This window comes from Ahaetulla prasina, chromosome 2 (assembly GCF_028640845.1).
Source record: "Ahaetulla prasina isolate Xishuangbanna chromosome 2, ASM2864084v1, whole genome shotgun sequence".
Classification (NCBI taxonomy): domain Eukaryota; kingdom Metazoa; phylum Chordata; class Lepidosauria; order Squamata; family Colubridae; genus Ahaetulla; species Ahaetulla prasina.
In genome coordinates this window covers 180506841-180521745 of record NC_080540.1, presented here as the reverse complement: position 1 = coordinate 180521745, position 14905 = coordinate 180506841, and the positions used below count along the sequence as shown (strand labels likewise).

At 40.0% G+C, this 14905-nt stretch overlaps 1 long non-coding RNA gene across 1 annotated transcript; it reads right to left on the bottom strand.

Moving 5' to 3' along the window:
- Positions 1-3760: 3760 nt before the first annotated feature.
- LOC131193396 (uncharacterized) lies at positions 3761-13482 on the bottom strand. Its single transcript, XR_009153913.1, has 3 exons — positions 13356-13482; positions 5314-5485; positions 3761-4291 (listed from the first exon to the last, which is right to left on the bottom strand). It is a non-coding gene; the product is annotated as an uncharacterized LOC131193396 (long non-coding RNA).
- Positions 13483-14905: the final 1423 nt, after the last annotated feature.

Here is a 14905-nt window from a genome sequence, read left to right as displayed (position 1 = left end):
ACGAAAGGAAACAATAGGACAGGAATGGTAGGCACACGTGCTCTTATGCCCGCCCCTTACAGACCTCTTAGGAATGGGGTAAGGTCAACAGTAGACAGTTTTTGGTTGAAGCTTTGCGGATTTTGGGAAGAGACCACAGAGTCAGGTAGTGTGTTCCAAGTATTAACAACTCTGTTACTGAAGTCATATTTTCTGCAATCAAGATTGGAGCGGTTAACATTAAGCTTAAATCTATTGTGTGCTCGTATATTGTTGCAATTGAAGCTGAAGTAATCTTCGACAGGAAGGACATTGTAATAGATGATTCTATGAGTTAAACTTAGGTCATGTCGAAGGCGGCATAGTTCTAAATTTTCTAAACCCAGGATTTCAAGTATGGTGGCATAAGGTATTTTATTGTATTCAGAGGAGTGGAGAACTCTTCTTGTAAAATATTTCTGGACACGTTCAATTGTATTGATGTCAGAAATGTGGTATGGGTTCCAGACAGTTGAGCTGTATTCAAGAATTGGTCTAGCAAATGTTTTATAAGCTCTGGTTAGCAGTGTAGTGTTTCTGGAGAAGAAACTACGTAAGATTAGGTTTACAACTCTTAAAGCCTTTTTTGCGATATAGTTACAGTGGGCTTTGGCACTTAGATCATTTGATATGAAAACTCCAAGGTCTTTAACAGGGTGGGGGTCATCTGTAAGGTAATGTCCATCAAGCTTGTACTTAGTGTTTAGGTTCTTTTTTCCAATATGTAAGTCTTCCCTGTCGACTAAATGCGGCTTGTATCAAATTGCATATAGGTAGTCCTCAACTTACAATCACGATTGAGCCTAAAATTTATGTCACTAAATGAGAAATTAGTTAAGGGAGTTTTGGCCCATTTTATGACTTTTCTTGCCACATTTGTTAAGTGAAATCACTGCAATTGTTTTATTTATTTATTTATTTATTTATTTATTTATTTATTTATCAAATTTTTATACCGCCCTTCTCCCAAAGGACTCAGGGTGGTGTACAGCCTAAATAAAACACAATATATATACAATTAAAATCCCAATTAAAATAAAGCATATTACAAAAAGGCCAATGTATAAAAATTTAAATTTAAAAATTTTAAAAATTTAAACCCCACCACAATAAAACCCAATTTAAAATGTTAAAAAACCATTATGCCAGTCCAGCTTGAATAAATAAGTATGTTTTTAGCTCACGGCGAAAGGTCTGAAGATCAGGCACTTGGCGTAGGCCAGGGGGAAGTCCATTCCAGAGCGTCGCTGCTCCAACAGAGAAGGCCCTACTCCTGGGGGCCGCCAGCCAACATTGTTTGGCGGACGGCACCCTGAGGAGACCCTCTCTGTGAGAGCGTACCGGTCGGTGGGAGGCATAAGGTAACAGCAGGCGGTCCCGTAAGTACCTGGGTCCTAAGCCATGGAGCGCTTTAAAGGTGGTAACCAAAATCTTGAAGCGCACCCGAAAGACCACAGGAAGCCAGTGCAGACTGCGGAGCAGTGATGTTACATGGGAGCCACAAGCGGCTCCCGTTACTACTTGCGCAGCCGCATTCTGGACTAACTGTAGCCTCCGGGTGCACCTCAAGGGCAGCCCCATGTAGAGAGCATTGCAATAATCCAACCGAGACGTAACCAGAGCGTGAGTGACTGTGCATAAGGCATCTTGGTCAAGGAAGGGACGCAACTGGCGGACCAAGCAAACTTGGTAAAAGGCCCTCCTGGAGATGGCCGCCAGATGTTCATCAAAGGACAGCCGTCCATCCAAGAGGATGCCCAAGTTGCGAACCACCTCCTTTGGGGCCACTAACTCGCCCCCAACAGTCAGCTGCGGGTGCAGCTGACTGTACCAGGGTGCCGGCATCCACAGCCACTCCGTCTTGGAGGGATTGAGCCTGAGTCTGTTTCTCCCCATCCAGACCCGTATGGCTTCCAGACACCGGGACAGCACTTCGATAGCTTCATTGGGGTGGTCCGGGGTGGAAAAGTACAGCTGAGTGTCGTCAGCGTACAGATGATAACTCACCCCGAAACCACTGATGACCTCGCCCAGCGGCTTCATATAGATGTTGAACAGGATAGGCGAGAAAATCGACCCGAGGCACCCCACAAGTGAGGCGCCTTGCGGACGACCTCTGCCCCCGTCAACACCGTCTGCGACCGGTCAGAGAGATAGGAGAACCACCGATAAACGGTGCCTCCCACTCCCAATCCCTCCAACCGGCGCAACAGGATACCATGGTCGATGGTATCAAAAGCCGCTGAGAGATCTAATAGGACCAAGGCAGAGGAGCAACCCCTATCCCTGGCCCTCCAGAGGTCATCCACCAACGCGACCAAAGCCGTCTCCGTGCTATAACCGGGTCGGAAGCCGGACTGGAACGGGTCTAGATAGACAGCTTCATCCAGGTGCCGAGGGAGCTGCCATGCAACCACACTCTCTACAACCTTCGCCACAAAGCGAAGGTTGGAGACTGGACGGTAATTCCCCAAAATAGCTGGGTCCAGGGAAGGCTTCTTAAGGAGGGGTCTCACCACCGCCTCTTTCAAGGTTAACTTAGTGACAAGGTTGTTAAGTGAATCTGGCTTCTCCATTGACTTTGCTTGTCAGAAGGACTCAAAAGGAGATCACATGACTCCAAGACACTGAAACCGTTGTCAAGCATCTGTATGTAAATCACGTGACCATGGGGATGCTGCAAAGATCGTAAGTGTGAAAAATCATGTCACTTTTTTTTAGTGCATTATAACTTTGAATGGTCACTAAGTGAACTGTTGTAAGTCGAGGACTACCTGTACTTATCCAGTATTATAAGAGCCATCTTACAGATATGTTCACGATATACTTAACTGTAAACTGGGCAGTGTCATTTTAGCCTACTGTGTTAAGCCATTAATTGGATTCAGTAAAAAAAAATTAATTAAGCCATTGGTTGATCACCTCTTGTGTTCAGCCTTATTTTGTGGGAGGAGCCAGAGGTTCAAGCTTTATATTGGATTGCAGGGATTTTGCAATTAGCTTCTTTTGCCCATTTATATATTTTGTTTGTAAAATTTAGATAGGGTAAATCTGAACAGTGTCTCATCCAGATAATTTGAAGACCAGATTAACTTCATTTCAACTTCATTTCAATTTACATTAATTTTTCAATGAATGTAAAATTCAAGGCAAAAATCCTTGAGACCTCAACTGCTCTTCATTGTCCCCCTTCATAGTTATAATAACAGAAATATGCCATTGAATTAAAAGACTTTGCTGAGTTTTATAATTGTTTTTAGAACCTTATCAGTATGGAAATCACAATTTTGAAAGGAATGGAGATATTACACCAGATACTTGAACCACTCCAAATATTTTTATACAGATATTAGGCAAGGCACTTTTTTTTTTTGCATTTATATCCCGCCCTTCTCCGAAGACTCAGGGCGGCTTACACTATGTTAAGCAATAGTCTTCATCCATTTGTATATTATATACAAAGTCAACTTATTGCCCCCAACAATCTGGGTCCTCATTTTACCTACCTTATAAAGGATGGAAGGCTGAGTCAACCTTGGGCCTGGTGGGACTTGAACCTGCAGTAATTGCAAGCAGCTGTGTTAATAACAGACTGTCTTAGCAGTCTGAGCCACCAGAGGCCCACTTGGAATTCTGTTCTCCTCAAGGTGCTGACATAAAAGAATGGTTGTTAGAATACAACAGTCATCTTACTAGAACAGAACTAAATTAGAATTGAAATCACACATTCTTAATATATATATATATATTTATTAAAAGAATAGGAACACCCAAAAGAAACCTACTTCATTTTTGGTCCCTATCTCCACATGCATACAAAAGTACAATTGTTAACAAGTACAGTCTAATAAATATAACTCAGAACGTTCATAAAAACTATTTCCACTTGTATATTCTGTGCTTTAATAAAATTCAGTTGCATGTTAAACAACAGTTCCCAATATAGGCATTTATTTCTGTTGACCTTTCTTGAGTAGAAAGTTACGTCTAGAATACAACTAAAAGAAGGAAATACGTTTCTCAATTTCAGTAGAACAGGACATAAATTTTGATATAGCCTTTGTGACAACATGCAGTGAAACTAAAATAATAGGAACATGGTGAAAGAAATCCCTAGAAGAAGTTGTTAAGGAAGCGATCCAAACTATCATTCTGGAGATCATCCTTCACAGCTATTTCTGTTTGACAAGATGCATTAGTAGGTTTCCCTTCTTTTGAGCTGTTGGTAGGTTGGTAGGTTTCTCTTCTTTTAAGCTGTTGTGGAGAATTTAGCCTAAAAAAGGGTAAAAAGACAAATAAATGTGCTTCTACTCTTTCTTATGGATACCCCCAAATCCAGAGAGGGGACAAAATTTAATTATTCCATAATATCTATTTTTAATATCCTAATCAGTCTCTGTCAGTGCAATTAACTGTTAGACAACTACAAATTATGTATTGTGCTATAATGCAATAGTTGGTTTCAGTTTAATGTGAATCTGAACCCAACCTTGGTTTATTCAAAATACTATGGTTAAAACAATCCTACTTAATACAGTATATGAACCTCATCACTGTCACTCCCTCTTCCCATTGCCAGAAAGTAAGTGTCTTTCATATGCAACAGGAATACCCCACATTAAGAGGGAGAAAATAGACAAATTCCAAGTTACTGTAAATACTTATGCTATTAAGAACTTTTTAAAAATCAAAGATAATTTTTTTAAAAAATGCCAAAGCAAACAAAGATAGACACAACCAGCTGAGACCAGGTTCAGATATATTATCTTCATTATCTGGATATACTCACAGGAACTAGAATGTATTCCTAAATAGGAAAAGCTATCATAAAGCTTTTATGCTTTATGATCATAAAGCTACAGGTAGTCCTTGACTTACAACTATTTGTTTAGTGACTGTTCAAAGTTACAGCAGCACTGAAAAAAGTGACATGACCACTTTTCACATAACCATTGCAGCATCCCCATGGTCATGTGATCAGTTCAGATGCATGGGAACTGGTTTATATTTATGATGATTGCGGTGTCCTGGGGTCATGTGATCAATCACTTTTTGCAGCTGTCTGACAAGCAGTCAATGGGGAAGCCAGATTTGCTTTACAACCCTGTTATTAACTTACCAACTGCAGTGATTTGCTTAACAGCTATGGCAAGAAAAGTCACATAATGGGGCAAAGCTCACAAAACTGTCTCACTTAGCAACATAAAGTTTAGGCTCAGTTATGGTTGTAAGTTGAGCACTTCCTGTACTTTAAATGTGTTATTCAACAAAACCAGGAAAAATATAAAATGTTACCAGTTGTCTGAAAGATTTTGCTCCTTGCCTATTACAGGGCTGCTAGTTTTACAGGAAAGCTGCTTTCTTCTAAACAGGTCTGTTGGGGTATGGCTTGGTGTGATATGAAACTTGGTGTATGGTGTACAGATGGGTCTGGCCCACTTTTTTACTCTGGGTGATTCTTCACAGTCTGCAGTCAGAGAGAAAAAAAGCAGAAGTTCTGAAGTCTGCTGTGTAAGATCAAAGATTTGTTTTGTCTAGCAGAGATAGATTTCTCAGGTAGCCTACAAGCAGAACTTTCTTATTCCTCCCCCACCCCCACACACACCTGACTCCCCACAGTTGGCATTACAATAGTGGTAAGCAGCTACCATAACAAATATTAATCTTAGTTAATGTTCTTCGGGCCAATAGCTACATTCACTAACATTGCAGATGTAAGTTAGCATGAAAAAAGAAAAGGCGAAACATCATAAAAGAAGGCATGGTAGAAATAAACAGAAAGTTATGTATCTTGATAAAAATGATTAACTGGAAACTTCCAAAAGCTATAGAAACTGAAAAACAATTCAGAGAGATAGCATACTTTTATACGGTAATATGTTTACCATCATTCCCATATATAAACACTCATCAAGTGACTACATCAATCAAAAATATTTCTGAAGTACAGATTTATGTAAAATTTATCCATGTCTTAAAAGACCCTATTCAAAATATTTGAATATCAAAATATTTGATTTGACAAATTTCCATTTTTTGAATTTCTGATCTTTTGCTATGACAAGACATTTTATCCAAACTGCTAAGAATCAGTGGCAAATTAGAAGGCATTTGTCAGCCTGGGAGTTGCCCACCTTAGCTGTAAACTGCTTTTAGATCTATGGACCTAAAATGTAGCCTTAAAACTATGGCTACAACCCTTTATGGAAGTGCATTTCAGAAGGTAAGCTGTCACCGTTCCAGAAAAAAACCCAACTCTGAAGCAAGCATTTTTTAAAGTTCCATTTATTAGAATAGGTAAACTGACACATCTGGGAAAACCCGAATCTGAGAGGTCCAGGTTTTGCCTCAGTATATCAAAACCCCTAAAACCATCCCCTCACTCGTCAGTCGATCACATGCTCCAATCACCATCCTTCCCATCTCGAGACAGCACTCTGACCACTCCTTCTCCAGATGCCGGATCAGCCTGACCTTGGCCGACAGGAAGAATGCTATTATGTCTAAAGACAATTCCTCTACTAAATCCCCCCTCCTACTTTCGCACACATGAGAAGGTGGCAGTGTGGAAGCTTCTGGCCTAATATGGCTTCCAAAGCTAACATACGTTACGTTCTATATAAAGCAAATTCCATTATATTGCTTCTGACTTATGACCAATAAATAATTTTGAAAATCCAAGTTCTAGCATTACATACTAAAAAAGTATATTGTCTGCATCAGGTTATTTGAAGGACCATCTTTTCCCAATCTGATCTACCCGGCCCACCAAAGTGTGGAGGCAGGGAATGCTATCGGTCCCCTCTCTAAAAAGATCCTTCTGCTGAAACCAAAAAGAAGGGCCTTCTCCATGGTGGCTCCCTCCCTATACCTCTCTCTGCGTCATCCCTGCAGAGATAAGATTGGTCCCTACTTTGACACATTTTGCAAGGCTGAGAAGACATGGTTCTGCCAATGACCACAAGAACCCCAGAATGATAGGGAGGCCATCGATCATATATTGTCACCAGTGAGGTGGAGTGGTTATTGCTTTTTGTATTTTTTTTCATTGGGATTTTATTCTTGTAAGCCACCTGTAGTCACTGGGAATGAGTTGGGCGGACATAAATTCAAAGTATAAACAAACAAACAAACAAATAAATGTAGCCTCATGAATGTACATTGTATCCACACTCACTTATTTTTATAATCAATTAACAAGTAAATGATCTTTTTAGTTTTTCTTGTAAGGAATATGGATCCTAGCCCTTGGTCTAGTCCCTTTCTGTTGAAACAAATGAATATGTTACTGAAAAACTTGGGATATTACAAAATAAAGCATCTTATCCCCTGGGAGACCTGAGATGAAATTAGAATGGAGAAGGCACTATACAACTTCAGAAAAAGTGACCAGCTTCTGGAATAGAAAAGAAGGCAAGACAAGAACAAGGAGAAAGAAGAGGGAATAAGGCAGGGACTATGCACAGTATAAAATAAGGAAGAACAGAATTTTTTTGATTCCTCCAAAGCAAACAAAATATTTACCCTAAAACAACTATTATCAAGAGGGAAATGCTTGTGGAAATTCCAGAATTGGAATGTGGAAGCAATTTGTGGAGATGAATAGAGATACATTAATCATTTGTAGCTCCGATTGTTGGAATCCTGGAGATTCATCAGTATAATCTCATTGTCACCACTTGTCATAGATCAACATTCCCCAAAGTGCTGTTTTCCAAATCTGTTGTTATACATCTTCCAATAGCCACGCTATACTAAGCTTAAGGAACTGTCATCTAACACATTTTGATAGAAGGCTGGGAAAGACTCCATCAAATGCTTTCTCCCAAAATTCTCCAGAAATGGCAATTAATACTGAGATGGAAGAGTATTGTTTTTCTTTATACTGGATTTGCAGAGGACAGGGGCAGTACAAAAGGTTCACTCTTTTGCAACAGACGCTTTACTCAAGTGAAATGCCTCCTTTCACAGATACTGAATAAACTCCACATAGGGCAAAGTTTGGGCAAAGTACCGGACCAGCTCGCCCGATCCGGTAGCAATGGCAACTGTTGGTTTGGAGAACCGGTAGCAAAAATCCCTGGCCCTGCTCCCTGCCCCTGCTGAGCCGCGCCATCATCAGAGTTTTGGGGGTTTTTTACGAAAAAATGCCTTTAAAAGTAAAAAAAAAGCCTTTGATGATCCCGCAGCTCAGCTGGGATCGTCAGAACCCTTTAAACTCTTTTTTTTAAACAACCTCTTCGGCCGAAGAGGTTGTAAAGATCCCAACTGAGTTGCCTGATCACCAGAACCTTTAAAAACATGTTTTCTTCAAGCTCTTCAGCCAAGAGGTTGTTAAAACAATCCTTTAAGAGGTTCTGACTGCAATGAGGCAACTTCAGCTGGGATCGTCAGAACCCTTTAAACTCTTTTAAAGGCTCCTCTGGCGATCCCAAACGAGTTGCCTGATCACCAGAACCTTTAAAAAACATGTTTTCTACAAGCTCTTCAGCCGAAGAGGTTGTTAAAACAATCCCTTTAAGACAGCGGTTCTCAACCTGTGGGTCGGGACCCCATTGGGGGTCGAATGACGATTTGCCAGGGGTCGCCTAAGACCATTGGAAATATGGGAAGTATACTTGCGAGTCAAAGAATCACGCTCCAATGGTTGATTCCACAAGCCAGCTGCAGGCTCTTCAAATCGCTAGCCGAATTTGGCTTCAGGCGCGATGAATTAAAAAAGGGCGAAATCTTTGCTCTGATGTTTCCCTCTCAAGCCAGCTGCAATCACTCCCAATTGCTAGCCTAATCTGGCTTCAGGCGCGATAAACTTAATAGGGGAGGAGTCTCCGCTTTAATGCCTCCATCCTCAAGGCAATCGCAAGCAGTTCAGATCGGTAGCCAATACAGCTTCAGGTGTGATAAATTCAAAACAAAAATAATTTTATGGTTGGGATCGCCACATCATGGGCAATTGTATTAAAGGGGTCGCCACATCATCGGGAATTGTATTAAAGGGGTCGCAGTACTATAAAGGTTGAGAACCACTGCTTTAAGAGGTTCTGGACTGCAATGAGGCAACTTCAGCTGGGATCGTCAGAGGAGCCTTTTAAAATCTTTTTTTCCTCTGGCGATCCCAGATGATTTTCCTGATCACCAGAACCTTTAAAAAACATGTTTTCTACAAGCTCTTCAGCCGAAGAGGTTGTTAAAACAATCCCTTTAAGACAGCGGTTCTCAACCTGTGGGTCGGGACCCCATTGGGGGTCGAATGACGATTTGCCAGGGGTCGCCTAAGACCATTGGAAATATGGGAAGTATACTTGCGAGTCAAAGAATCACGCTCCAATGGTTGATTCCACAAGCCAGCTGCAGGCTCTTCAAATCGCTAGCCGAATTTGGCTTCAGGCGCGATGAATTAAAAAAGGGCGAAATCTTTGCTCTGATGTTTCCCTCTCAAGCCAGCTGCAATCACTCCCAATTGCTAGCCTAATCTGGCTTCAGGCGCGATAAACTTAATAGGGGAGGAGTCTCCGCTTTAATGCCTCCATCCTCAAGGCAATCGCAAGCAGTTCAGATCGGTAGCCAATACAGCTTCAGGTGTGATAAATTCAAAACAAAAATAATTTTATGGTTGGGATCGCCACATCATGGGCAATTGTATTAAAGGGGTCGCCACATCATCGGGAATTGTATTAAAGGGGTCGAGTACTATAAAGGTTGAGAACCACTGCTTTAAGAGGTTCTGGACTGCAATGAGGCAACTTCAGCTGGGATCGTCAGAGGAGCCTTTTAAAATCTTTTTTCCTCTGGCGATCCCAAACGAGTTGCCTGATCACCAGAACCTTTAAAAAACATGTTTTCTACAAGCTCTTCAGCCGAAGAGGTTGTTAAAACAATCCCTTTAAAACAGTGGTTCTCAACCTATGGGTCGGGACCCCTTTGGGGGTCGAATGACGATTTGCCAGGGGTCGCCTAAGACCATCGGAAATATGGGAAGTATACTTTGCGAGTCAAAGAATCGAGCTCCAATGGTTGACTCCACAAGCCAGCTGCAATCACTCCCAATTGCTAGCCTAATCTGGCTTCAGGCGCGATGAATTAAAAAAGGGCGAAATCTTTGCTCTGATGTTTCCCTCTCAAGCCAGCTGCAATCACTCCCAATTGCTAGCCTAATCTGGCTTCAGGCGCGATAAACTTAATAGGGGAGGAGTCTCCGCTTTAATGCCTCCATCCTCAAGGCAATCGCAAGCAGTTCAGATCGGTAGCCAATACAGCTTCAGGTGTGATAAATTCAAAACAAAAATAATTTTATGGTTGGGATCGCCACATCATGGGCAATTGTATTAAAGGGGTCGCCACATCATCGGGAATTGTATTAAAGGGGTCGCAGTACTATAAAGGTTGAGAACCACTGCTTTAAGAGGTTCTGGACTGCAATGAGGCAACTTCAGCTGGGATCGTCAGAGGAGCCTTTTAAAATCTTTTTTTCCTCTGGCGATCCCAGATGATTTTCCTGATCATCACAGACTTTTTTTTTTTAATTCAAAAAGTTTTACAAAAAATTTTTTCCCCCTTTCCCCCCAACCCCTCTCCCTTCACAAACCCCCTCCCCCCTCTCCCCCTGACTTCCCGGAACAAGCACAAGGTATAGTTAAAAGTAAAACAAACATATGCTAAAAAAAAATTTTTTCCCCAAAACTATTATACCAATTTTCCCTCTCTAGCTCTGACTTCCTCCTTACATAACCAAAATCCTTCAAAAAATTAACAATAAACAGTAATAAAATATATAAATCAATAGAACAAATTAATCCTAAAGTATTTAAAACCAGCTAAAGCATAAAAATCCAATCCAATTCAGAGAATATCTCCCTTATAGCTTCTATAACCATATAATTTCCCCCCCAAGTCTTTCTTACATAAGATCTTTCGAGAATATTCTATTTAAAATTCAATACAACAGATTATAAAATTTCAATACAGGGAAATTACAATATCTATTCAACTTTAGTCCTTCCTCGTCAAAATCCAGTATAAATCCAAATATCTAGTCTTTTATGATAGTTATAAAACATATAATCAACCCATTTCTTCCAGATCTTCCTCACGTATTGTCTTTCAGGGACGCTAATATCTTTTTCTGTTAATATTTCAAAAAAAAAAATTCTTTCAAGGATGATACTTTTGTCTCTTGCCATTTTTTTTGATGCATTAGTCTCTGTCTTTCCTTCATTACTCCTTTTGAAAAGTCAGTCGCAATATTTCCTAATAGTTCCTTATGTCCAAGAATCCACGAGTTACTGCCGTATATTCCCTCAATCCGAAAAGAGAACTCTTGGAAAGCATTAACCCTGTGAATTTTTCCATTTCGGGAGACAGCCTCCTGTAGCACAAATTCAGGCATTTCATCCAAACTTTTTAAAAAAGGCTTCTTTACATCAACTTGTTTATTCAGGATCCTATCTTCATATTTATCCACTTTTGTTTGTATCTCCTCCATTCCATATTCCAAGTCCTGATTACATTGGTTAATTTCCTCCAAACTCTCATCCAAAACGCCTCCATTTTTTTCCAATTCGTATTTTTGAGTAATTAAATACATTCTTTCTGTATAATCCTGTATAAAGTCACGAATCCATTCTTCTGAAAAAACCTTCATGGCAAAGTTCTTGCTGAAAATCCCCTTATAAAATACTTAAACAAACTAAAATAATCCAACAATCCACAGTCCAGTACAATAAGATAAAATCTCCATTCAGTTTCACTTTCTCAGCAAGTAAATGCCATTTTATTTCATTATGTTGATTGTAGATGAGAGAATTTTATTTTTTTAAAAAAAAAATAGAAATCAGATTTAATACTTGCAATTTAAATGACTGATCTCCTGTGTTTATTCCATCTGCTTATAAATAAAATAAAATAAAATATTTGTTTTAGAAAAGACTGTAGAGCCTCGGTGGCACAGTGGTTAGAGTGCAGTACTGCAGGCTACTTCTGCTAGCTGCCGTCTGCCTGCAATTTGGCAGTTTGAGTCTCACTGGCTTAAGGTTGACTCAGCCTTCCATCCTTCCGAGGTCAGTAAAATGAGGACTCAGATTGTGAGGGGCAAGAAGTTGACTCTGTAAACTGCTTAGAGAAGGCTATAAAGCACTGTAAAGCGGTATATAAATCTAAGTGCTATTGCTATAAGTCTAAGTGCTATTGCTATAAGTCTAAGTGCTATTGCTATAAGTCTAAGTGCTATTGCTATAAGTCTAAGTGCTATTGCTATAAGTCTAAGTGCTATTGCTATAAGTCTAAGTGCTATTGCTATAAGTCTAAGTGCTATTGCTATAAGTCTAAGTGCTATTGCTATAAGTCTAAGTGCTATTGCTATAAGTCTAAGTGCTATTGCTATAAGTCTAAGTGCTATTGCTATAAGTCTAAGTGCTATTGCTATAAGTCTAAGTGCTATTGCTATAAGTCTAAGTGCTATTGCTATAAGTCTAAGTGCTATTGCTATAAGTCTAAGTGCTATTGCTATAAGTCTAAGTGCTGTAGGTGGCCATTGCCACATAAAACAGGCAACTGTTTGAAGATATTATTTCTTTGTTCAATTTAGCTTCTGCCTTCCTTCAGGAACTCAAAATGGTGAAATAGCATTCCTCCTCCCATTTTTTCCCCAACAACCCTGTGAGGTGAGTTAGGCTGAGAGAGAGTGGCTGCCCCAAGGTCACCCAGCTGATTTTCATATCTAAGGGAGGACTAGAACTCACGTCTCCGGGTTTGTAGGCCAGGACTTAACTGGCTCTCACTCATTTCTCCTTTTTTCAGTAATATCTTGTCTTTTTATATTGTTTATATGCTTTTATATTTTAGGTGTACAATTCCCAGAGTCACTCTGAGAATGAGATGGTCAGTACCTAAATTTGACAAATAAATAAATATTTGTTTTAGAAAAGACTGTAGAGCCTCGGTGGCGCAGTGGTTAGAGTGCAGTACTGCAGACTATTGCTACCTGCCAGCTGCCTGCAATTTGGCAGTTCGAATCTCACCAAAGTTGACTCAGCCTTCCATCCTTCCAAGGTGAGTAAAATGAGGACCCGGATTCTTGGGGGCAATATGCTGACTCAATATGTAAACTGCGTAGAGAAGGCTGTAAAGCACTATGAAGCGGTATATAAGTCTAAGTGCTATTGCTATAAGTCTAAGTGCTGTAGGTGGCCATTGCCACATAAAACAGGCAACTGTTTGAAGATATTATTTCTTTGTTCAATTTAGCTTCTGCCTTCCCTTCAGGAACTCAAAATGGTGAAATAGCATTCCCTCCTCCCATTTTTTCCCCCCAACAACCCTGTGAAGGGAAATATAGTTACCTTGCTCTTCTCTAAGAGGAAGTGGTGCAGAAAGTCGCCACTTAGTATTTCTCCTGTCATTTGGCAATGACGTCAAAAATTCTTGCTTCAGGAACTGAGCCTTCTGTTCTTTGAACTGTTTTCTATCAAGAAACAAACAGGGCATATATTTATTAGGATTGTGCAGAGCTTCGGATTCAGGCCTCAGATGTTGCTTTGGAGTATTCAGGTAGCATTTGCCCAGAATAATTTAAATCACGCCTGTCTTTTCCTAGGCTAGTGCAGTGGCTTTAAAGTGCTCCAAATATATGTTCCTGTATATAATGTTGTGACTAGGCAGATGCTGCAATTGTTTTATTATTATTATTATTATTATTATTATTATTATTATTATTATTATTATTATTATTATTTACATTTATATCCCACCCTTCTCCGAAGACTCAGGGCGGCTTACAGTGTATAAGGCAATAGTCTCATTCTATTTGTATATTTACAAAGTCAACTTATTGCCCCCCCAACAATCTGGGTCCTCATTTTACCTACCTTATAAAGGATGGAAAGCTGAGTCAACCTTGGACTTGGTGGGACTAGAACCTTCAGTAGTGTTTTAAGGCAGCTGTGTTTTAATAACAGGCTTCTTACAGCCTGAGCCACACCGCCCTGCAATCCATTTCCTCGTGAGCAACTCAATCTGCCTGCCTCAATTGGGTAAGTAAACTATTAAAAAATAGTTAATTGGATTATTTTTTAAGGAGTTGGGTTTTTTTAGACTGCAATTTAAAGTTAAGGAAGTTTTAAATTTAGCTGCTTTTATCTAAAACAGGTGTCTCCAACCTTAGTAATTTTAAGGCTTGTGGACTTAAAGTCCCTTCAACTCTGGGAGTTGAAGTCCACAAACCTTAAAGTTACTAAAGTTGACTCAGCCTTCCATCCTTCCAAGGTGAGTAAAATGAGGACCCGGATTCTTGGGGCAATATGCTGACTCTGTAAACTGCGTGAGAAGGCTGTAAAGCACTATGAAGCGGTATATAAGTCTAAGTGCTATTGCTATAAGTCTAAGTGCTATTGCTATAAGTCTAAGTGCTATTGCTATAAGTCTAAGTGCTATTGCTATAAGTCTAAGTGCTATTGCTATAAGTCTAAGTGCTATTGCTATAAGTCTAAGTGCTATTGCTATAAGTCTAAGTGCTATTGCTATAAGTCTAAGTGCTATTGCTATAAGTCTAAGTGCTATTGCTATAAGTCTAAGTGCTATTGCTATAAGTCTAAGTGCTGTAGGTGGCCATTGCCACATAAAACAGGCAACTGTTTGAAGATATTATTTCTTTGTTCAATTTAGCTTCTGCCTTCCTTCAGGAACTCAAAATGGTGAAATAGCATTCCTCCTCCCATTTTTTCCCCAACAACCCTGTGAGGTGAGTTAGGCTGAGAGAGAGTGGCTGCCCCAAGGTCACCCAGCTGATTTTCATATCTAAGGGAGGACTAGAACTCACGTCTCCGGGTTTGTAGGCCAGGACTTAACTGGCTCTCACTCATTTCTCCTTTTTTCAGTAATATCTTGTCTTTTT